General features: G+C 39.7%; 1 pseudogene; it reads right to left on the bottom strand.

The window, feature by feature from the left end:
• Positions 1–3,467: 3,467 nt before the first annotated feature.
• LOC129111984 (NACHT, LRR and PYD domains-containing protein 3-like) lies at positions 3,468–18,058 on the bottom strand (annotated as a pseudogene).
• Positions 18,059–24,355: the final 6,297 nt, after the last annotated feature.

The raw sequence follows: 24,355 nt of genomic DNA, 5'->3' as shown, positions 1-24,355 counted from the left end.
CATACATGAAGTGAAACTATATTCATACCTGATATTATGTTAATATATTAAACTGTTTTATTACAATATAGCTGAGTAACATTTATATATTTTTATTATTTGGTGGCTGTTTTACTGAGAACCTCATGAGATAATACAAATTCTAAAAAAAACTTTACAATACTTTGTGTATTTGACTTTAATTATCAGCATTATTTAAAACTATACTATTTCTACACTTGAATATCTTTGAATACAAATATGCAACATTTTACTTTAATTTAAAATATATATATTATTGAATTTATAATTTACAAAATGTTATTTATATGTTAATCTTTATTTTTTAAGTACTTATTATTACATTGGAAATATTTGATTTTGCTTTTAATTATTATCCACGTTTTGATATTTCTGTGTACACTCTGTGTCACTCTGTGTCATCCAAATTACATATTAGGAGATGTAGTTACACTCTGTGTCCAGGCCTCCTGTGGTCACAGTGCGTAATTACATATTAGGAGATGTAGTTACACTCTGTGTCCACCAGAGGGCCTCCTGTGGTCACAGTGCGTAATTACATATTAGGAGATGTAGTTACAAAGTGTGTCCACCAGAGGGCATTAATAAGTATATATTCATTTAAGAAAAAAATGTCAGTGAGGGCATTTAAAAACAAGTTTAAAAATGCAATGTGATCACTGGAGGTGTATGTGAGATATTGTTGTAAATATTTATATTATATTTTATAAAAAACATGATTGGATTAAATCATTTTTGTATTACTACTGTTTGTTATATTACTACTAACACTACAACTACTATTTTTTTCAAACACACATTAAAGAACTCACAGAGAATAAATAAATATAATACAATTCAATATATATAGTTTAAATCATACATATTAGTGCTCCGTTGTGTCTGCCTTTACTTTACATTTCATGTGGTTCATTTCATTGGAGCCATTTATAACCACGTGTCTACATGCGTAATTACATATTAGGAGATGTAGTTACCTGTGGTCACAGTGCGTAATTACATATTAGGAGATGTAGTTACACTCTGTGTCCACCAGAGGGCCTCCTGTGGTCACAGTGCGTAATTACATATTAGGAGATGTAGTTACACTCTGTGTCCACCAGAGGGCCTCCTGTGGTCACAGTGCGTAATTACATATTATGAGATGTAGTTACACTCTGTGTCCACCAGAGGGCCTCCTGTGGTCACAGTGCGTAATTACATATTAGGAGATGTAGTTACACTCTGTGTCCACCAGAGGGCCTCCTGTGGTCACAGTGCGTAATTACATATTAGGAGATGTAGTTACACTCTGTGTCCACCAGAGGGTGGTCACAGTGCCTAATTACATATTAGTGTAGTTACACACCAGAGGGCCTCCTGTTGGTCACAGTGCGTAATTACATATTATTGAGATGTAGTTACACTTGTGTGGTCACAGTTTACATATTTAATGTAGTTACACACGTAATTACATATTAGGAGATGTAGTTACACTCTGTGTCCACCAGAGGGCCTCCTGTGGTCACAGTGCGTAATTACATATTAGGAGATGTAGTTACAAAGTGTGTCCACCAGAGGGAATTAATAAGCATATATATTCAAAAACAAATGCAGTTGTAGTTACAATGTGATCACTGGAGGTGTATGTGAGATATTGTTGTAAATATTTATATTATATTTAAAAAAATACATGATTGGATTAAATCATTTTTGTATTACTACTGTTTGTTATATTACTACTACTAACTCACAGAGAATAAATAAATATAATACAATTCAATATATATAGTTTAAATCATACATATTAGTGCTCCGTTGTGTCTGCCTTTAACATTTCATAATTGGAATTTATAACACGTGTCTACACCGCCCTCCTGTGGTCACAGTGCGTAATTACATATTAGGAGATGTAACACTCTGTGTCCACCAGTGGTAATTAGGGTGGTCACAGTGCGTAATTACTGTGGTCACAGAGGGCCTCCTGTGGTCACAGTTGTGGTTTACATAATAAAAACATGATTGGATTTCATTATTTTTGTATTACTACTGTTTGTTTTAGTACTACTAACACTACAACTAATATTTTTAACTAATCAGGGAACTCATAAAATACAGTATCAATTAAATTATATTAAAATAAAAGATAATAATATGGAACTTTTATATAAAATCATTAATCATTCCCCACAAATCTTTCATTCTATTTCACAGTATTTTTGAGATGAGATGAGAAAAACAGATTGAAATAATTTTCTAACCAAACAGATAAGGGCTTACTATTTTTAAAATTGCTACGATGAATGACTTGTCATGTCAGAAATTGTTGTTCATATCATACATATAAAAAAAGGAGTAATGTCAGAAGTGATAATTTAGTTTATTATATTAGACACAGGTTATGAGATAAACAGTGTATGTGAGATATTGTTGTAAATATTTATATTTATATTTTATAAAAAACATGATTGGATTAAATCATTTTTGTATTACTACTGTTTGTTATATTACTACTAACACTACAACTACTATTTTTTTCAAACACACTCGCAGAGTTCAAATCAAACTTTAATTTAATGATAAAAGTTATGACGTCACTCTGTTTATCTCTGCTTTGTGTTAACCAGCTAATGTTGGTGCTGTTTAAACCGTTTAGTTCAGCTGTCTGCTGGCTGCAAACATCACTAACACACCGCTGTCTGTTCAATAAACCTTATTTAATATTTAGTTAAACATAACTGTCACTGTTATTAATGTAGAGATAATAAAATGACCTGTTTCATTCATATACATATATGTCAACAGTCCAGTGGAGTTGTAATGTAACCGTGGAGGTTGAGACTAAACAGCAGAGACCATGTGACCTGATAGTTTTAGTGAAAGCAGCTCCGTTCTCCTCCTGATGATGTCATGAACCCAGACACGACAGCGTTGGTTTTCTACTTCACTCTGACCACTGGAGGAAAACTTTGGAATGAAGTGAAATTAAAACTTTATAGAAAAAACTGTTGAAAAGCTGCAGATTATTGAGTCTTTTAGCGGTTTGACGTCAGACTAATGTGACACTATCTCTACTATACTAACGCCAACATGTCGCTCTGATCTCTTTTATATTTGTTCATTAAATGATTCTTTATTGAATGATTGATTTCCTCACTACAGCTGCTCCACAAGTTCACCTCTTTAACACAAGTGATTTTTGACATCAGTCCTTAAACCTGCAGATTCCTCCCAAATCATTTGGACTCTTTCAGGTCCTCATTAGTTTCTCACTTTATACCTGATCTGTGATGTTTGAAAATCCACCAACTCTCTGAATTGATCAGCCTTTCATTGAATAAACAGCTGAGTTGGTTCTTGATCAGTAGTTTGGTTCAAACTTCTTTTGTCTCTCTTTTGATTTGTTTCTATGAGTTTCCCCAAACTAGCACACCGTCAGTGATGAATGGAAGTCAAAGTGAACAATACAACGTGAATAATGAAGCTTTATTTAATAAATCAATCATTTTATACAGTGTTGTGATGGATTTTATCATTTTTCTTTTGACATGTGGCTTATTATCTAGAATCCTCCCAAAACTTTGATTTATTATTATTTCAACATCACTTATCAAAGTTTGTTCATTTGTTACACAATGACACAAGATGATGAATTTAGTTTGTTCTAATCAAAACAACTCTTTACACGTTGTGATTATTTTCCCACAGATGATGAATTTGATCCAGAAAGACTCTTGTTTGACATTCGTAGGTTTTTCTTCACACAAACAAATGTTTCAAGACAACAAAGTTCAGTTTTATACACAAAGTAAAACATGTTTCACACCTTCTCTCAGACAACTGATCATTTCAGGTAATTACATGGACCTCGCTCAGCTCTTTCAGCCATCCATCTGCAACACCACAAGTCCCAGAGAGCTCTCAACCCCCCAGAGTCCAGACCAGCTCAGGTACCCCTCACCTGCTCAGACTGCATTTACAACCACTGAGAGATCAGGTTGGTACTAACTAACATCAGCTGTGTGTGATCCTGTACAGACTGAACTATCTGGTCAGCAGAGAGAAAGTTTCTCTACCAGGAGGAGACTCTCCCTCCTACAGAGAACACAGAGACACTGAGGAACCAGATGACCAGAACCCAAACCCAGGATAAAGAGGTTCAGTGAATGTGGTGTTGAAGGTGTGGAGGTGGATCAGTGTGTCAGAGGAGACTCTGTAGAAGGACAGAGAGCCAGCAGGACAGTCCACATACACTGCTACTCTACCAGAGGAGGAGGAGGAGGAGGAGGAGGAGGAGGAGGAGGAGGAGTTTGGTGTCTTATTGTGATTGTGACAGAGTAGTAACCATCATCAGAGCAGAACAGACTCCAGGACTGATCATTCCATCCAAACAAACAGTCTTCACTGTCTCCTCTCCTTCTGATTCCTCTGTAACTCACTGATATATAAACGTCTCCTCTCCACTCGACCTCCCAGTAACAGCGACCAGTCAGACCAGTTCTACACAGCAGCTGCTCCAGTGGTCAAATCTGTCTGGATGATCAGGATATGACTGATCCTCCTCCACACGTGTCACCTTCCTGTTGTTGTCAGACAGTTTGAGGTTTCTGTTCACTGTGTTTGTGTCGAGTGTGAGTTCACAGGAATCTGATGGAGAGAACAAGACACAATACAGCTGCAGTTATTAATCTATCATCTGTTCATCTGTTGACACTGTGATGATGACATCAGAGATGTGAATGAGTGATGTCACAGTTTGAAGATGGTTGAATGTGTGCTGCTTTGTTTTCATGAGTCAGATTCAAAGCACACTTACACTTCCTCAGACCTGGTCTGAACCATCGGACTCCAGCAGGCTCCACCCTGAAAGGAGGAGGGGGGTCAGAGCAGCATGGAAACATGGACATTACATCGTCTCATACACAGAGCTTTGTATTCATGTTCACATGGAGCACTTATTATTAATCACATGATATTCTTTTACTTCATGGAGCTTCTTCTGATTGGCCGATGACGACATTATGTTCACTTATTCATGTAGCCCTGGTGTAAAAGTTAGGGATTAAAATAAGTTCCTAATAGTTTATTATAAAGTTGGATGAAATGACTCAGTAAGGCAATTAAACTGAAAGTAATTTAGTTTAATAAAAATGGTTAACTGAGAGATTAAGATACTTTAGTCATAAATAAGGCAGGATTTAAATAAGTGAATAAGAGTTGAAATAAACAGTTCTAAACAATATTGAAGGCAAACAGTGGGTTTAACTAAGTTAAAGTTAAAAGAAAAGTAAACTGATTGTGCCTTTAGTTTGAGCTATGGTGTTTGATTGGTTACGCAAGGTTTCAATCAGCCCCACCTGTGGTAATTGGGCGTAGCTAAAGGAGGGGGCGGGGTTAAAGAGAAAGGAAGAAGTAGTGAAAGAGAGAGTGAGAAGGACAGAACGGGAGAAACACAGAGAAACATGAAGTAGATAGCTTGATGAATGTTCAAGTAAACAGAAGAAAAACTGAAGCTGTGGACACTAACGCTCATTTATTGATTAAATCTCATTGATTTTGAATGTTTGTGCGACTGTGTCTGTGTGTAGCTAAAGTTTGTCGGTCGCTGGAACAGAGGACGCCATTGTGGACTGAAGGACTGTTGGTTTGTGTTTCTGATGAGTGACCTGCCGTCACCTCGCTGTCGCCTGGTTTTTCTTCTGTTGGACAACGAACTGTTTCTACAAGACTTTCACTGAACTGTGAGTTTGACTTTCTGTGTCTTTGCTCTGCTGAGGACTCTGAAGGCAGCAACGCACCGGAGCGACGCACAGGCCTGAAACTTTTCTTATTTTTGTGTGTGTGTGTGTGTGGGCCCATGTGTGGTTTAGATTCTAATTAAGTATTTATCTGCTGTAGTAAAAAAGGGTCAAGAAATAGGGATTTAGCCATAGGAAGCTGAATAGATTTAAGTTGTATGTTGTAATATTTTGTTTTAAACTAATTCAGTTCTGCATATTTTTCCAAGTTGAATCATTTTGCTCAATTTGATTCTATATTTTGATGCATTTTATTTTAAATGGGTTAATTTGTGTTTTGTTTATTGTTTATTCCCCCGAAATGGTGAAGTAAAGCAGTTCAACATGATGATTCATCAGGAGTCTTTTGTTTTGTTTGTGTCAGTTCTGATATTTTTCCAAGTCATATGAAAGTGCTATGTCTTATTTTAAAGGGGTCTAATTTGTGTTTTTGTTTATTGTCCCCCGAAATGGTGAAGTAAAGCAGTTACAGATCAACATGATGATTCATCAGGAGTCTTTGTGTTTGTGTCACCTGATGAATGGAAGTCCAATATTCTCTCTTTTAGCTCTGTTTTTGGTCTCCACCACCTCCTGAGGGAAATATCTGTCTCTTTAGCTGCTAAATGCTCCACTATGTTCACCAGCTAGTCTCTAACTGAGTCTGTCTGCTGTTTGCTGCTGAGCAGGTAGTGTACAGAGGCTTCATCACAGCTTGTTGGATGAAAACAGCTGCTGGAAACACTGAGACTGAACCAAACAGGAAATGTGCTGCAGAACCAAAACTAGGAGCTAAAAGAGGCTAAAAAGCTCTGTAGAGCTGCAGAGATGGAGACAATTCTCTGTGGGTTCATCACCACCACACGACTCTTCACCATTACACAGAGTCAGCTGATCGGTTGTCAATAAAGAAATATTGATTGTTGGATGTTTTGGTCCTGACAAGCGACCTCTTGTGTTTGTGTTATAATGACTGTTGTCTCTCAGAAGTAAAGGAGAAAGTAGCCTGAAATCACTACAGCACCACAAAACCTCTGATGGAGGAGGTCGGGGTGGATGGTTGGATGTACAAAGTGTCTGACTTTGACACTGCTGTTCACATCCCGTCTCCTAGCAACAGTCAACACTGGTTTCTATTATCTGTAATCTGGAGGTTTAGAATATTACAGTTCAAGTCCGTCTGCAGCCACAGAGCACTGCCTGTGTCCCCCTATAACTTTGGTCCAGTCCTAAATAAACCTCTTTGGGCTCTGACACACCATGTCCACAATCAGCTGTTGGTTCTCCACTGAGCGTCTGTGGTCGACTGTCACCTGTAGTTTCAACAAGTCGACTCTTATCAACCAGGGAACTCGCTCTCAGTGCAAAACAAACCAAAACCAGGTGAAGCTGAACTCCTTTAAAACAGCAAAACATTCCTATTGTGATGATTTATCAAGACGGTTTAAACAGGTTGATTCTTTGTCTGTTTGTCTTTTCACAATAATGTCTGGACTAAAGGACAACACACACTGGTGGCAGATGAAGAGCATCAAATCATCCAACTATTGTTTGATATGAGCCCACAAACCTGCAGCGTGACGACGTTGAGGCATGTCAACCCACCATGATGGCCGTCAACGTGTCAGGATACACCACTGTCCTATTTTCTAATGTTGAAACAAGACAACGCTCCAGAAAAACAACAGTTTCATCACCTTCCCTCCCTGTTCTGGCTCATCCTGGCTACTGTTCCCTGACTACTTCTGTCTGTATTGATCGTCTGATGTGGGACACAAACAGTTTGATGAGTCTCTGGTAGTTTGAGGTCAGCTTGGTGTGTCAGGGTCATATTAACCAGCTCTACCTCCTCTATCAGACTGATTGTCTGTGGCTGCAGCAGGCCTCTTCATACCTGAGAGTTTCCAGTCTCCAGTGTGGATCCTCCTGTACAGCAGACAGCAGCTTCACTCCTGAGTCTCCTGGATGATTGTAGCTCAGGTCCAGCTCTCTCAGACTAGAGGACTGGGAGCTGAGGACTGAGGACAGAGCTTCACAGCTTCTCTCTGAGAGGTTACAGGCACTCAGTCTGAAGAGACAACAATCAACAAGAAGAAAAAATAATATTTGTGTTAAAATGAACTGAGTCTGGACTAAAGTACAATCAGAAGGAACAAAGATCATTTGTTTAGTGAAAGTGAAAGTGAAAATACTTGCTGTTCTACACTAAACACGATACAATGTAGGTTCAGTGTACTCTACTGTACACAGGAAGTACTGTAGTATCACTATCAGGATGAGGGGTGGATATTTATATTTATATTATTATTATTATTATTATTAAGGAGAGGTACTGCAGGTCCTTCCTTCCTGCTGCTGTCAGGCTGCACAACCATCTCTGCTCCCAGTAGACCACACATACAAAAAGACTGACTATATAAATATGTGTATTATAAAAATATGTGAAATCCACTGCAATACTAAAATGATTCTGTCTGTTTATATAATATTTTAGTTATTGTGGATTTTAAGTTTATTACTTATTTATTATTCTTTACTGTGTTATTACTTATTTATTATTCATAATACTTGTTTTGATCTTGTTTTTTTATTATGTATCTTGTTTGTACTATCCTCTCTGCTGCTGTAATCCTGCAAATGTCCCCACTGTGGGACTCATAAAGATTATCTTATCTTATTTATTGTTGTTCATTAGCGTTTAAAACAAATTCAAGCGTTTCTGTTGTCTTCCCGACTCGTTTTAAAAAAAGAGAGAACAAGGAGTTGTGACCAGCAGAGGGGACGAGTGAGCTAATGAGAGAGAGAGAGAGAGAGAGAGAGAGAGAGAGAGAGAGAGAGAGAGAGAGAGAGAGAGAGAGAGAGAACAAAGTGAGTGAAAAACAAATTAAACTTCATATACTGATTTCATGTCGGTTACGTTCTAAAGCAGAAATAAACAACCATCAAACTCTCAGCAGATCGTCACTGTAGAGACAGACATTCAAGTTTTCAGTCTCTTTCCACCTCTGCATTTCTCCTTTTCATTCATTAATTATATCAAACATAACATCATAAAGCATAAATAAGAGCAACAACAGGATGACCCTGTGATGTTTTATTTCATTTCTGTGAATGGATGACCCTGTGATGTTTTATTGTGAATGTGAATTATGTTTCAAACTCCACCATCGTTTTTTAATCCGCTGTGGATCAAGTTTGTCTGTTCTACAAGGTTCTTAAGATGGGATGGAAAAACAAACAGGAATTCACAAAAAGGACTTTTGGACTCTAGTTTAGTCTCTGAGATTAGTTCCTCTGGTTCCATAGTTCTGGTTCATTTCCTGGTGAAAAAGAGGTTTATGAAATCTGAAATCCTGATGAACTAATTCAAAGATTCAGAAAGAGAGAGGCTGTTTACACTGCATGGAGCTGATAGTTTAGAGACACATTTACATCATTGAAGACAAACTAACTTGATCTGACCTGAGAGTTTCCAGTTTACAGTGTGGACTCTCCAGTCCAGCAGACAGCAGCTTCACTCCTGAATCCTGCAGGTTGTTGTTACTCAGGTCCAGCTCTCTCAGACTAGAGGACTGGGAGCTGAGGACTGAGGACAGAGCTTCACAGCTTCTCTCTGAGAGGTTACAGTCATTCAGTCTGAAGAGACAACAAAAGTAAAAAAATAGGCAATAAGTAGAAAGATAGCAGCATATTTAAGTTATGATAAATTAATCTAACTCTCTCTGGACTTACAGAGCTTTGTTGGAGGCTTTGACCACTGGCAGCAGCCTCAGAAGAGCCTCCTCTGAAGCAGAGTATTTCTTCAGGTCAAACACGTCCAGATCTTTTTCTGATGACAGTAAGATGAAGACCAGAGCTGACCACTGAGCAGGAGACAGTTTATCTGTGGAGAGACGTCCTGAACTCAGGGACTGTTGGATCTCCTCCACTAGAGAACCATCATTCAGTTCATTCAGACAGTGGAACAGATTGATGCTTTTCTCTGCAGAGAGATCCTCGTCGATCTTCTTCTTGATGAACTGGACTGTTTCCTGATTGGTCTGTGAGCTACTTCCTGTCTGTGTCAGCAGACCTCGTAGGAGAGTCTGATTGGTCTGCAGTGAAAGACCCAGGAGGAAGCGGAGGAACAAGTCCAGGTGTCCATTTGGACTCTGTAAGGCCTTGTCCACAGCACTCTGGTAGAGATGTGTTAGTTTAGGTTTGTCTCTGAAGACTTTAGACCACCGGGAGGTTGTTTGTTCTTCTGACAGCAGATTGACACCAGAGTTGATGAAGGTCAGATGGACATGAAGAGCAGCCAGAAACTCCTGAACACTCAGATGGATGAAGCAGAACACCTTGTCCTGGTACAGTCCTCTCTCCTCTCTAAAGATCTGTGTGAACACTCCTGAGTACACTGAGGCTGCTCTGATATCGATGCCACACTCTGTCAGGTCGGATTCATAGAAGATCAGGTTTCCTTTCTGCAGCTGATCAAAAGCCAGTTTTCCCAGAGACTCAGTCATCTTCCTGCTCTCTGGACTCCAGTGTGGATCCGTCTCAGCTCCTCCATCATACTTGACGTTCTTCAGTTTGGACTGAACCACCAGGAAGTGGATGTACATCTCAGTCAGGGTCTTGGGCAGCTCTCCTCCCTCTCTGGTCTTCAACACATCCTCCAGAACTGTAGCAGTGATCCAGCAGAAGACTGGGATGTGGCACATGATGTGGAGGCTTCGTGAGGTCTTGATGTGGGAGATGATCCTGCTGGCCTGCTTCTTATCTCTGAATCTCTTCCTGAAGTACTCCTCCTTCTGGGGGTCAGTGAACCCTCTGACCTCTGTCACCATGCCAACACACTCAGGAGGGATCTGATTGGCTGCTGCAGGTCGTGTGGTTATCCAGAGGCGAGCAGAGGGAAGCAGTTTCCCCCTGATGAGGTTTGTCAGCAGCACATCCACTGAGGTGGACTCTGTAACATCAGTCAGGATCTCATTGTTGTGGAAGTCCAGAGGAAGTCGACACTCATCCAGACCGTCAAAGATGAACACAACCGGGAACTCTTCAAACCTGCAGATTCCTGCTTCTTTGGTTTCAGAGAAGAAGTGATGAACAAGTTCCACCAAGCTGTACTTTTTCTCTTTCAGCACATTCAGCTCTCTGAAGGTGAATGGAAATGTGAACTGTATGTCCTGGTTGGCTTTGTCTTCAGCCCAGTCCAGAGTGAACTTCTGTGTTAAGACTGTTTTCCCAATGCCAGCCACTCCTCCCTTTGTCATCACTGTTCTGATTGGTTCCTCTCTTCCAGGTGAGGCTTTAAAGATGTCTTCTTGTCTGATGGTTGTTTCTGGTCTGTCTGGTTTCCTGGATGCTGTTTCAATCTGTCTGACCTCATGTTCATCATTGACCTCTGCAGTCCCTCCCTCTGTGATGTAGAGCTCTGTGTAGATCTGGTTCAGAAGGGTTGGGTTTCCTGCTTTAGCGATCCCCTCAAACACACACTGGAACTTCTTCTTCAGGTTAGATTTGAGTTCACGCTGACAAACTGCAGCAAGAAGTCCTGAATGAACACACAACAAAGAAGATCAATGAGTCAAAGAATAGATTTCAACATGTCGTATCCTCAAAGAAGAGTATATGAATATATTTTGGTCCATCTCTTGAGACATTAGTAAAGGTCCCATTTATCCAGCATGTTAAATCTTTAGAGAAATCCTCTTACTGCTCTGCAGACAGTCAGCCAGCTCCTCCTGCTTCATTCTCCTCAGGAGGTGCAGTGTGATCTTCAGAAATGCCTCTCTGCTGCTCCTCCTCTGCTCTTCATCCTCACCGTCCAACACCTCCTCATCCACCCTCTGACTCTCTAAGCATTCTGGGTAATCTGAACTCACAACCTTCTGGATCTTCTTCAGCTCGTTCTTCACAAAAGTGAGGATGTTCTCCTCCAGCAGCTGGAACAGAATATTATATGAAGGACACAAACTAAAACCATGGAACCAAACATCAGATCCATGTTGGACAGACTGACAATCCACTGGTCTAAAAAGTGCAGCATGGAGATGATTGTGAACAGAATAGATGTAAAAGTAGTTGTACATGTACAGACCATAAATATGGAGTCCAGGTGTGTTTGATGCTGCTGGGCAGACTGACCTCTGGGAACCTGTGAGCTCTCCTGGTCCTCTCTGTGGAGGAATCATGAAGAATCAGCTCACATTGTGTCTGTCCACACAGAGACAAACACAAGGTAAAGGTCCATGAAGTGATATGTGGATGTGGATCAGATGACTCCCTGTACTGGTAAAGGTCTACTGGTCCTGCTGATCCCACTGAGAATCAACAGCTCCGTCTTTCAGCTCACTGTTTTCTTCAGCAGTCAGTTTGGTTTAGTCCCAACAGCTCTCACCAAGCCCTCCATGTAGCTCTCCCTCCCTCACTGTACACTGCTGAAGAGCCCTGGAGCAAGGCACCCAGAACCTCCAGCTGCTCCAGTGGAGCGTCTCAGTGTCAGACTGGTTGTACTGGGCAGCTCCCAGTGTGAATGTGTTTCAATGAAGAAGAGTGTTGGTGCTCAGAGAACTTCATCTGAGTCAGTAAAGGTTTAAAAACTGGAGATCTCACAACAGAGAGTCTGATAGAAACACATCATCACTTTGTTTTCATCATCAGTTTAAATCCTCACCTCTGATCATCTTTGAAGCATAAAGGAGGATCCATAGACCAGTCACTCTTCATGGACACACAGCTGGGTTCAGGTTGTTCCAGCTTCCTCCGATAGAAACAAGAGATACATTCTGTGATTTAATATAACTACTGTACCAGGGTCAGTCATGGAGTTCCACAGGGGTCTGTTCTTGGACCTAATTTATTTACCTTATATATGCTTCCCTTGGGGAATATTATCAGAAAACACTCAGTAAACTTTCATTGTTATGCAGATGATACCCAGTTATATCTATCAATTAAGCCAGACGAAACTAACCAGTTCTCTAAACTTCAAGCATATCTTACGGACATAAAAACCTGGATGACCTGTAACTTCTTAATATTAAACTCTGAAAAAACAGAAGTTATCCTACTAGGCCCAGATCACCTTCGAAATCAATTATCTAACGATATAGTTTCTCTAGATGGCATTGCTCTAGCATCCAGCACTACCGTTAAGAACCTTGGAGTTATCTTTGATCAGGATCTGTCTTTTAACTCTTATATAAAACAGATCTCAAGGACAGCCTTTTTTCATTTACATAACATTGCGAAAATCAGGCAAATCCTGTCTCAAAGCGATGCAGAAAAACTAGATTACTGTAACTCCTTATTATCAGGCTGCTCTAATAAGTCTCTTAGATCTTTACAGTTGATCCAGAATGCTGCAGCACGTGTTCTAACAAAAACTAAGGAAAGAGATTCAATTCAATTCAATTCAGTTTATTTTGTATAGCCCAGAATCACAAATTACAAATTTGCCTCAGAGGGCTTTACAATCTGTGCACATGCGACATCCTCTGTCCTTCCCTCACATCGGCACAGGAAAAACTCCCCTAAAAAACCCCTTTAACAGGGAGAAAAAAGGAAGAAACCTATGGGAGAACGACAGAGGAGGGATCCTTCTCCCAGGATGGACAGAATGCAATAGATGTCATGTGTACAGAATGAGCAGCATAACAGTTCTTAGATACAACACATTCAATGTATATGACATAAATGATTCATATAATAAGACTACATATAATAACAGCAGCAATTATTACAGTAGAATTATAGCCATGAAAATAGGGATAGTAATGTGACTAATAATAATAATCGAAGTAGCAGTGGGTGTCAGTCGGCTCACAGCAGGAGGCACGACTACGGTCCAGGTACCACAACGATTCATGGAAACCTGCAGAGCGAGAAAGCAAAAGGGCTTCAGGGTGGAAGTGAAGCTAAAATGCTTAATGGTACAGGTAATAGTAATAGTAATGTGACTAGTAATAATAATAATGGTGGTAGCAGTCGGTGTCAGCAGGGCCGTAGCAGGATGCACATCCACGGTCCAGGTACAGCCACGATTTATAGAAGCCTGCGAAGCGAGAAAGCACAAAGACTCCAGGGTAGAAGCAAGTCAATAAGCGTAATAGTACAGGCAATAATAATAGTAATGTGACTAATAATGATAGTGGTAGTAGTAGTGGGTGTCAGCAGGGCCTCAGTCGGTGGCACGATGACAGTCCAAATATAACCCCGATTCCTGGGAACCTGCGAGGCGAGAAAGCACAAGAACTCCGGGGAAGAAGCAAAATCAGTAATGTGCATAAATAGGAGATTAATACATAAAGAAGGAGGGAGAGAAGAGGAGAGAGGAGCTCAGCGTATCCTAGGTAGTCCCCGGCTGTCTAGGCATATAGCAGCATATCTAGGGGCTGGACCAAGGCGAACCTGAACCAGCCCTAACTATAAGCGCTATCAAAAAGGAAGGTCTTAAGCCTGCTCTTGAAAGTGGTGAGTGTGTCTGCCCCCGGACTGAAACTGGAACCTGGTTCCACAGAAGAGGAGCCTGATAACTGAAGGCTCTGGCTCCCATCCTACTTTTATATACTCTAGGAACCACAAGTAACCCTGCATTGATTGAGCGCAGCTCTCTAGTTGGGTAATATGGAACTATAAGTTCCTTAAGATAAGACGGTGCCTGACCAGTTAGAGCTTTGTAGGTAAGTAAAAGAATTTTAAATTCTATTCTTGATTTAACAGGGAGCCAGTGCAGAGAAGCTAATACTGGAGTAATATGATCTCTTTTCTTAGTTTTTGTTAGAACACGTGCTGCAGCATTCTGGATCAACTGTAAAGATCTAAGAGACCTATTAGAGCAGCCTGATAATAAGGAGTTACAGTAATCTAGTCTAGAGGTAACAAATGCATGAACTAGTTTTTCTGCATCACTTTGAGACAGGATTTGCCTGATTTTCGCAATGTTACGTAAATGAAAAAAGGCTGTCCTTGAGATCTGTTTTATATAAGAGTTAAAAGACAGATCCTGGTCAAAGATAACTCCAAGGTTCTTAACGGTAGTGCTGGATGCTAGAGCAATGCCATCTAGAGAAACTATATCGTTAGATAATTGAATTCGAAGGTGATCTGGACCTAGTAGGATAACTTCTGTTTTTTCAGAGTTTAACATTAAAAAGTTACAGGTCATCCAGGTTTTTATGTCCGTAAGACATGCTTGAAGTCTAGAGAACTGGTTAGTTTCGTCTGGCTTAATTGATAGATACAACTGGGTATCATCTGCATAACAATGAAAGTTTACTGAGTGTTTTCTGATAATATTCCCCAAGGGAAGCATATATAAAGTAAATAAAATAGGTCCAAGAACAGACCCCTGTGGAACTCCGTGACTAACCCTGGTTTTCATCGAGCTTTCATTGTTTACATATACAAACTGAGATCGGTCTGATAAATACGACTTAAACCAGCTAAGTGCGGTTCCTTTAATGCCTATTAGATGCTCCAATCTCTGTAATAGGATTTGGTGATCAATGGTATCAAATGCAGCACTAAGGTCTAGCAATACAAGTACAGAGACAAGTCCTTTGTCTGAAGCTATTAGAAGGTCATTGGTAATTTTCACCAGTGCCGTCTCTGTGCTATGATTCACTCTAAATCCTGACTGAAAATCCTCATCATATTGATATCAGATCATATTACTCCAGTATTAGCTTCTCTGCACTGGCTCCCTGTTAAATCAAGAATAGAATTTAAAATTATTTTACTTACCTACAAAGCTCTAACTGACCAGGCACCGTCTTATCTTAAGGAACTTATAGTTCCATATTACACTAGAAAGCTGCGCTCAATCAATGCAGGGTTACTTGTGGTTCTAGAGTATATAAAAGTAGGATGGGAGCCAGAGCCTTCAGTTATCAGGCTCCTCTTCTGTGGAACCAGGTTCCAGACACACTCACCACTTTCAAGAGCAGGCTTAAGACCTTCCTTTTTGATAGCGCTTATAGTATAGGGCTGGTTCAGGTTCGCCTTGGTCCAGCCCCTAGATATGCTGCTATATGCCTAGACAGCCGGGGGACTACCTAGGATACGCTGAGCTCCTCTCTCCTCCTTTCTCACTCCCTCTTTATGTATTAATCTCCTATTTATGCACATTACTGATTTTGCTTCTTCCCGGATTCTTGCTTTCTCGCCTCGCAGGTTCCCAGGAATCGGGGTTATATTTGGACTGTCATCGTGCCACCTACTGAGGCCCCTGACACCCACTACTACTACTACATTACATTACATTACATTACAGTCATTTAGCAGACGCTTTTATCCAAAGCGACTTACAATCAGTAGTATATTACATATCATTCACCCATTCACACACTGATGACAGGCTACCATGCAAGGTGCCACCATCAGACTCTAACTAACATTCAACATCCAGTCCACACCGACGGCAAGCCTTCAGGAGCAACTTGGGGTTAAGTGTCTTGCCCAAGGACACATCGACTGCTTGAAGCCGGGTACGAACCACCGACCCTCTGATTGGAGAACTACCTTGCTCTCCACTACGCCACAGCCGCCCTACTACTACCACTATCATTATTAGTCACATCACAGTTACTATTATTATTGCCTGTACTATTACGCTTATTGACTTGCTTCTACCCTGGAGTCTTTGTGCTTTCTCGCTTCGCAGGCTTCTATAAATCGTGGCTGTACCTGGACTGTGGTCGTGCATCCTGCTACGGCCCTGCTGACACCGACTGCTACCACCATTATTATTACTAGTCACATTACTATTACTATTACCTGTACCATTAAGCATTTTAGCTTTACTTCCACCCTGAAGCCCTTTTTGCTTTCTCGCTCTGCAGGTTTCCATGAATCGTTGTGGTACCTGGACCGTAGTCGTGCCTCCTGCTGTGAGCCGACTGACACCCACTGCTACTTCGATTATTATTATTAATCACATTACTATCCCTATTTTCATAATTATAATTCTACTATAATAATTGCTACTGTTATTATAAGTCGTCTTATTATATGAATCATTTATGTCATATACATTGAATGTGTTGTATCTCTGTTATGCTGCTCATTCTGTACACATGACATCTTGCATTCTGTCCATCCTGGGAGAAGGATCCCTCCTCTGTCGTTCTCCCAGAGGTTTCTTCCTTTTTTCTCCTTGTTAAACGGTTTTTTAGGGGAGTTTTTCCTGTGCCGATGTGAGGGAAGGACAGAGGATGTCGCATGTGTACAGATTGTAAAGCCCTCTGAGGCAAATTTGTAATTTGTGATTCTGGGCTATACAAAATACACTGAATTGAATTGAAAAATGTGTGTTGACACAAAATCAAAAGTCTCTCCAGCCGTTAAAGCCGACTGACCGCTGATCAGCGTGATCCGCCGTCATCAGAAACAGACGTCGCTTCACGTGACGCTACAGAGGAAAGGACGTCTCATGTCTCTTAAAACACATTTCCTCCCCAAGTGAGGGAATCGAGGAGGCAATTTAAGAGACTTGGGATGTACACACACACACACACACACACACACACACACACACACACACAGTACAAAGTGTAATAACATTTAATGAGTTAGCAGCAGTGACTATAAGGTTTGGGCAGAAATATACGAGTATTTTCTTGAAGAGTAAATTCTGAAATGGAGGTTCTCAGGTGTTTTGCTCCAGAGAAAAACATCAGTAGTTTGTGGCTATAAAACCCAGACTAAGATCATTTTAGTCTGAAACAGTATCTGCACTAATAGTTCTGCATCAGCAATATAAATCTTTGAGCAGAATATTTTGTCTTCATCCTCAATGCATCATCTTCATCAGGTCAGCTCACAGTAAAAACAGTCTCTTACTTTGTGTCTGAGGGTCCAGGTTCATTACTGAAGTCTGGAGGAGGATCTTTGGACCAATCACTCTTCATAGACAGACAGCTGGATACTGGAGACTCTGCTCTCTGTCTGTACTGAACTCTGCAAACACCAACATGATTTTATTCATAATGAATCCTTGATAACAACAAAGACATTAAAGGAGCTCTGAATACACAAACTACTGTTACTGCTGATATTTAGAAGGTTTAACAGTTTGTATTAGTCCTCTTAGATTACATTACAGCTTTTCTAGGTGACTGACAGCGGTCACTGATAATAAGAGGAAGAACCTCAAACTCAACTTAAAATCTCTAAATCAACAGAAAACATTGTCAGAGGTACAGTAACTGAAAATGACTCCTATTAATGAGTTAGCAGCAGTTCTCTTACTTTGTGTCTGAGGGTCCAGGTTCATTACTGAATAATATAATAAGATCTTTGGACGCGTCACTCTTCATAGACAGACAGCCGGAGACTAGAGACTCTGCTCTGTCCTCCTCTTCCTCCACACAACCATCTTCTGGCCTGAAGTCAGTCTGAGAGTAAAACATTAACACTGACTGTGAGCTCACAACACAAGAATCAAGAACGAGAGAACAGGAAGCAACACACACACACACACACACACACACACACACACACACACACACACACACACACACACACAGTACAAAGTGTAATAACAGCAGACAGTTCATTCTAACATGTGTCTCCTCTACAGTCCACAGGGAGAAAACTGACTCACAGACTTTGACAGTAAAACAATCAGATGTTGGATTAACACTCACCCTGCCTCAGCCTTCAGTTTACCTCCTTCTGCTCCGTCCACTCAACATGGAGTCTGAACTGAAGACTGAACACAACAAGGTTTCCTCCCTGTTCTCATGTTACTAGATCACATGGTCACTGCTCCTCCTCTCTTCATTTACAGGAAATCAGCTGAGTTCATCTAGAAGTGTGTGTGTGTGTGTGTGTGTGTGTGTGTGTGTGTGTGTGTGTGTGTGTGTGTGTGAGAGAGAGAACCTTAAACCACGGTAGTAGGTGCGTGCATACCTACACAGTTCTGTGTCAAATACATTCATATCTGTTCTGATCACTGATCTGGACATTGAAAGTATTGCATCATGTTTTCTTCCCAGAGTTGTTGGTCTCTGATGAAGAAAGAGAGAGAGAGAGTTTGTATAGCCGAGCAGAGAGGAGGGGCGTTCTGAGGTCACATGACTTCACAGAAACAGAAGAATCAGTCCCCTGGGGCCGGTATTTCAAAACTTGTAATCCAGATCAGAATGATCCGGATAACCAAATCCCCCTGTCCTCAGCCACGGATCAACCTGATCTATCCCGGTATTTCAAAACTTTGCTGGATTGGATCAGAGTGATCCTGATACCGGCAGATTGGGATGTCCAAATCCGTCCCGCCCCTGGATCACAGACAGGAAACAGGAAATGGAGCCAACATTTTACAGAAAAAGGAGAAGCTAGCTCAACTATTGTCTCTGAATTAAAGTATAATCTTAGCCAGTGTTGATGTGTCCTCAGACTAGATGAAAGGCAATCATTATATTGAGTTAACCAATTATGTAAATCAGCACAAAGTTGAAAGAAGAGCTCGGCGATCTCTAATTAAGCAGAGTTCGCGCTAATGCGAGCTAACGCTGCTCCATTGACTCCTGTGTTAAGGAGCTAACAAGCTAGTAAATAGGCTAGCGTCTGTATGTCGCGGTCCACAGTCCATTTGAATGCATTCACTCGCAAGGCATTGTGTGTAGATTTTAAAATGTGTTGTACATATCTTTTTAGGAAACAGTTGTTAACAAAGGGGACAGCCCTAAAACCTTAATATTAGATTTTCTTTACAGATGTCTGTGGGAAGAGACTTGCACAGACTTGCTCCAAATGGCATTACTTTTTGAGCTTTGGCTATGAAAATGAAGTGTGTGTGCTGAATGCATGTGAATAAAAACATACAATGAACTACTGAAGGTGGAAACGGAACGGGCTCAGCAACAAATAATTCTAACAAATGAACAAATCAAACTAACACTTCTTAAACAAGAAGAAGTGAAGTTAAGAATTCAGTTGCTGGAAAAGCAGTTAAAAGACTGAAATGTATACTGCATAGTTTAACACTGTTTGTTTAATAAATCACATTGTTTTTCCTTCATAATTCCTTGTTAATTGGAGTTTGTAATGTCACTTACACGCAGTAGTGTAATGTTTATTCTGTGTTGCACTTCTGACGCCGATTTGTTAAAGCATTGCAGTGAACAGCGTGCATGTTTGCAGAAAAAAAAAAAGGAACGTGAAAAGGAAATAAACATTGATCAAACAGCAGTGAAGCTTAGTTGTATTAAACAAAGAACTTTGGGAGCAGTTACACTTCAACTGTTCAAATCTTAACATGGGATCTCCCTCAAATCCACCTCTGAGGTGGGATCAGGGTGATCCTGATTTTTAGGATCAAACTGATCCAGATTTCCCACTTAAGTTTTGAAATACTCAACAGCAGCTTTTAATCCGGATCAAAGGCAGGATTGGATTGCCAAATCTGAATCTGAATCTTCAGGATCAGATTTGCTTTGAAATACCCGTTTTTAGGATCTGATCAGGATTTAATCCAATCCAGGTGGATTATAAAAAAAAAAAATTAAAAAATTAAAAAATTAAAAAATTAAAAAATTAAAAAAAAAAATTAAAAAATTAAAAAAAAAAAAAAAAATTAAAACAACGACATTTACTTCACCCACGAATCCTTGTGCAATCATTTTTGTAAGATATTCCTGCTAAAACACTGCAGCTCCACAACAGCCAACTACTGAGGCCAGTGTATTATTATGCCAAGTGTTTGGACATTGTTATGAGCGAAAATTATCGTTTTGTAACTCGACCAAAAAACAAGAGAGATACCCTCCACCAGACAGATGGCAAATTAATATAATATAATATACAATATATAATAAATAAAAATAAAAACATGAATATATGAACCTGTGTATTATTTGAATAGCTTATTATTGAATGCACAATAACAAGGTATGTTTAAACATGGCACTAGGCTCAGTTTAATATAAAACACAATGTTATACAATATATACAATGCCTATAAAAAATCTAACTCCCCCTTGGATCTTTTCTACTGATATTTTGATTGAGACGAGGTTTCCCCTTTTGAAATTGCTTTTATAATGAAATCATGGTCAATATAATTTGGCTTTTTTGACAAGAATTTGCAAAATATGAAATGTTCATTTTTACATGTCAAAGTAAGCATGAAAAAGTTTCATTTTACATCTTGTTATTAATGCAATCTATTAGTGTAAAATAAGTGTTTGCTAAAGATCTTTGGAGAAGGGTTAGATCTGTGGAGTCAGCATTATAGGGATATTTTTAACAGTGTCAAGAGTGATTTTCTAATTTAATGTTGGTGATGTTCCTAATACTGGAGGTGGACCTGATGAAGTGGGCTATGCCATTGAGAAATTGGCAGTAAACAAAGCATGTGCTCTTGACCAAATAACAGTAGAACATCTGCAGCATGCTAGCCGTAAAACATCTGCAGCATGCTAGCCGTAGAACATCTGCAGCATGCTAGCCGTAGAACATCTGCAGCATGCTAGCTGTAGAACATCTGCAGCATGCTAGCCGTAGAACATCTGCAGCATGCTAGCCGTAGAACATCTGTAGCATGCTAGCTGTAGAACATCTGCAGCATGCTAGCCGTAAAACATCTGCAGCATGCTAGCTGTAGAACATCTGCAGCATAGAGGGGTGTAGAACATCTGCAGCATGCTAGCCGTAGAAACATCTGCAGCATGCTAGCCGTAGAACATCTGTAGCATGCTAGCCGTAGAACATCTGCAGCATGCTAGCTGTAGAACTCCAGTGTTTCTTGCTGTGTGTTTTTCTGGATTCTTAATGCATGGTGTTCTTCCTGACTCTATGCTGACTGTTTTATTAGTGCCAGTTATCAAAGATAAAACCGGGAAAATATCCAGCATGGAAAATTATAGACCAAATTCTTCTGGCTAGTGTACTTTCCAAAGGTGCATAGAACAAAGGGCTTCTCTTGGATTGGCTTCAAGAATAAATAACAACCACTGATCATCAATTTGGTTTTAAAAATGAACATGGCACAGACTTATGTATTTATGCACTAAAGGAAGTTGTTAGAGACATAATACTACAGGATTTATGTGCATAAGTATAAGAGACATAATACTACAGGATTTATGTGTTTCCTTAGGATGCATCAAAAGCTTTTGATAGAGTGAATCACTGTAAACTGTTAAACTACAAAGAGGGGTTCAGGGCTTTTCATGCTGTTTTGAGGGTGCATATAAATTTGAGACAGGGCTGCTCCCTTTAGGGTGCATAGAGGGGTGAGACAGGGCTGCTCTCTTTAGGGTGCATAGAGGGGTGAGACAGGGCTGCTCTGCATAGAGGGGTGAGACTTTAGGGTGCATAGAGGGGTGAGACAGGGCTGCTCTCTTTTTAGGGTGCATAGAGGGGTGAGACAGGGCTGCTCTCTTTAGGGTGCATAGAGGGGTGAGACAGGGCATAGGGTGCATAGAGGGGTTTATCACTTTCACCTCCTCAAAGTGATAAACAATGTACCTGAAAGCTGAAACACAGAACTCTATCATGACATTGACGTCTTGTTTAGTTCAACCAATAGTCCAAACCCCAAAGACACTCAGACAGACAGACAGACAGACAGTTTTTATTTTAGGTTTTTTAAAAATCTATGTATTTCAAAGTTAGTGTTTTTAGGTATTAAAAACTAGTTTTTAGTATTTCTGTTGTATTTCTGTCAGTTTGTTTGAACATGTTACGATGCCAACAGAAAACACTGCATGGACTAAATTTTGTATATAAAAGCTGAATTAATTTATTATTATTATTATTATTATTACTATTATTATTATTATTATTATTATTATTATTATTATTATTATTATTATTATTATTCACTTCTATATTTATGATGGAATTGATTTGAGATTTTTAAAAGGATTTATGACATTATTTAACAGTTGATCCCTTTTGAGTTAGATATAGCACATGTTTATATTATCTGTTTTTAGGTTACAGTAGATGCAACTAAAACTGGTCTGTAACTCTACTCTGAAGATGATGATGATGATGATGATGATGATGATGATGATGTTTGAAGCTGAACACAGTTTTTATTTTTGTAAAGCTTAAAGGCTCAACATTGTCCATAAAGTTTTCCTTCATAATTTGACAACAAGCCACACAGCAGAGAAGATTGAAGGATGACTTTACTTTGGAGAGCAGATCAGACTTCAGCTGTAGTTTGTTGGTTTGGACAGCAGGGGACGCTGCTGCATCAACAATGAGACTCAAACACACAACAGTGTTTCTGTCTCCTCTGCACTCAGACACACAGACACACAGGGAGACGGGCGGGGATCAAACCTGTGACACGGACACAAATTAAACCCATCAGCATGAATATCAAGTTGAGCTGTGAAACATTCCATCAACCTCTTTAAATCCACTTCTCTCCTCAGATTTCCCCTCAAGCAGCTTTAAGGTTGGAAAACTGCTGCAGCTGGATTAGATTCAGTGTTGAAGTCAAACATTAAACCACCATCTTTGTTTTCTTTATTTCCACTGGTGGAAAGACACCAAGTACATCTACTCAAGTACTGTAGTACAGTTTTGAAGTATGTGTACTTTGTACCTGAATACATCCATGTTCTGCTACTTTATACTTCTACTCCACTAGATCTCAGAAGGGAACATTGTACTTTTTACTCCACTACATTTATTAAACAGCTATAGTTATTATCAGATTAATATTTAAAATACTAAACATGTGATCAGTTTATTAAATATGAAGCATTAGTTTAGATAAAACTACCAAACAGTATTAACAAGAAGTTCAAATGAGCTCCATCTGGACCAGCTACATGTTAAAGTACCTTCTACATTATAATGATCAATAATAATGATCCAATAATATAATAATTAAACACAGAGGGGGCAGTCTGCATAATGAGTACTTTTACTTTGAATCATTTCAGTCCTTCTGTACTTTAACTGAAGTAACATGTTGAATGCAGTACTTTAAGTTATGATGAAGTATTTCTCATACTGGTACTTCTTGAGTAAATGATCTGAATACTTCCTCCACCACTATTAATTCAAGTGAAGAAGATCCACATTAAAGTTGGGTAAGATGTGAACTGTTCTGGTTCTGCTTGTTGGTTCTGGTTCTTATCAAATCCTCTGATTCAGAAAATTAACCACAATATGAATTAATGTAAATAAGAGATTTCACGATGATAATAACGTAGTTTGGATTCAGCTTTCATTAAGTCTGCCGAACTGCTCTGTCTGCGCAGGCGCACTGTGCTGTTTGTCTGTAAGCTTCTAGAAAGTTCGACACACACACACACACACACACACACACACCTAGATGAACTCACCTGATTTCCTGTAAATGAAGAGGGGAGGAGTCACAGTGACCATGTGATCTAACAACATGAGAACAGGAAGTGAACCTTGAATAGTTCAGTGCTTCAGTTCAGACTCCATGTTGAGTGGACGGAGCAGAAGGAGGTAAACTGAAGGCTGAGGCAGGGTGAGTGTTAATCCAACATCTGATTGTTTTACTGTCAAAGTCTGTGAGTCAGTTTTCTCCCTGTGGACTGTAGAGGAGACACATGTTAGAATGAACTGTCTGCTGTTATTACACTTTGTAC

Source organism: Anoplopoma fimbria, chromosome 22, assembly GCF_027596085.1.
Source record: "Anoplopoma fimbria isolate UVic2021 breed Golden Eagle Sablefish chromosome 22, Afim_UVic_2022, whole genome shotgun sequence".
In the NCBI taxonomy this organism is placed as follows: Eukaryota; Metazoa; Chordata; class Actinopteri; order Perciformes; family Anoplopomatidae; genus Anoplopoma; species Anoplopoma fimbria.
Note: the sequence above shows the minus strand (reverse complement) of the source record. Positions and strands in the feature narration are given on the sequence as shown.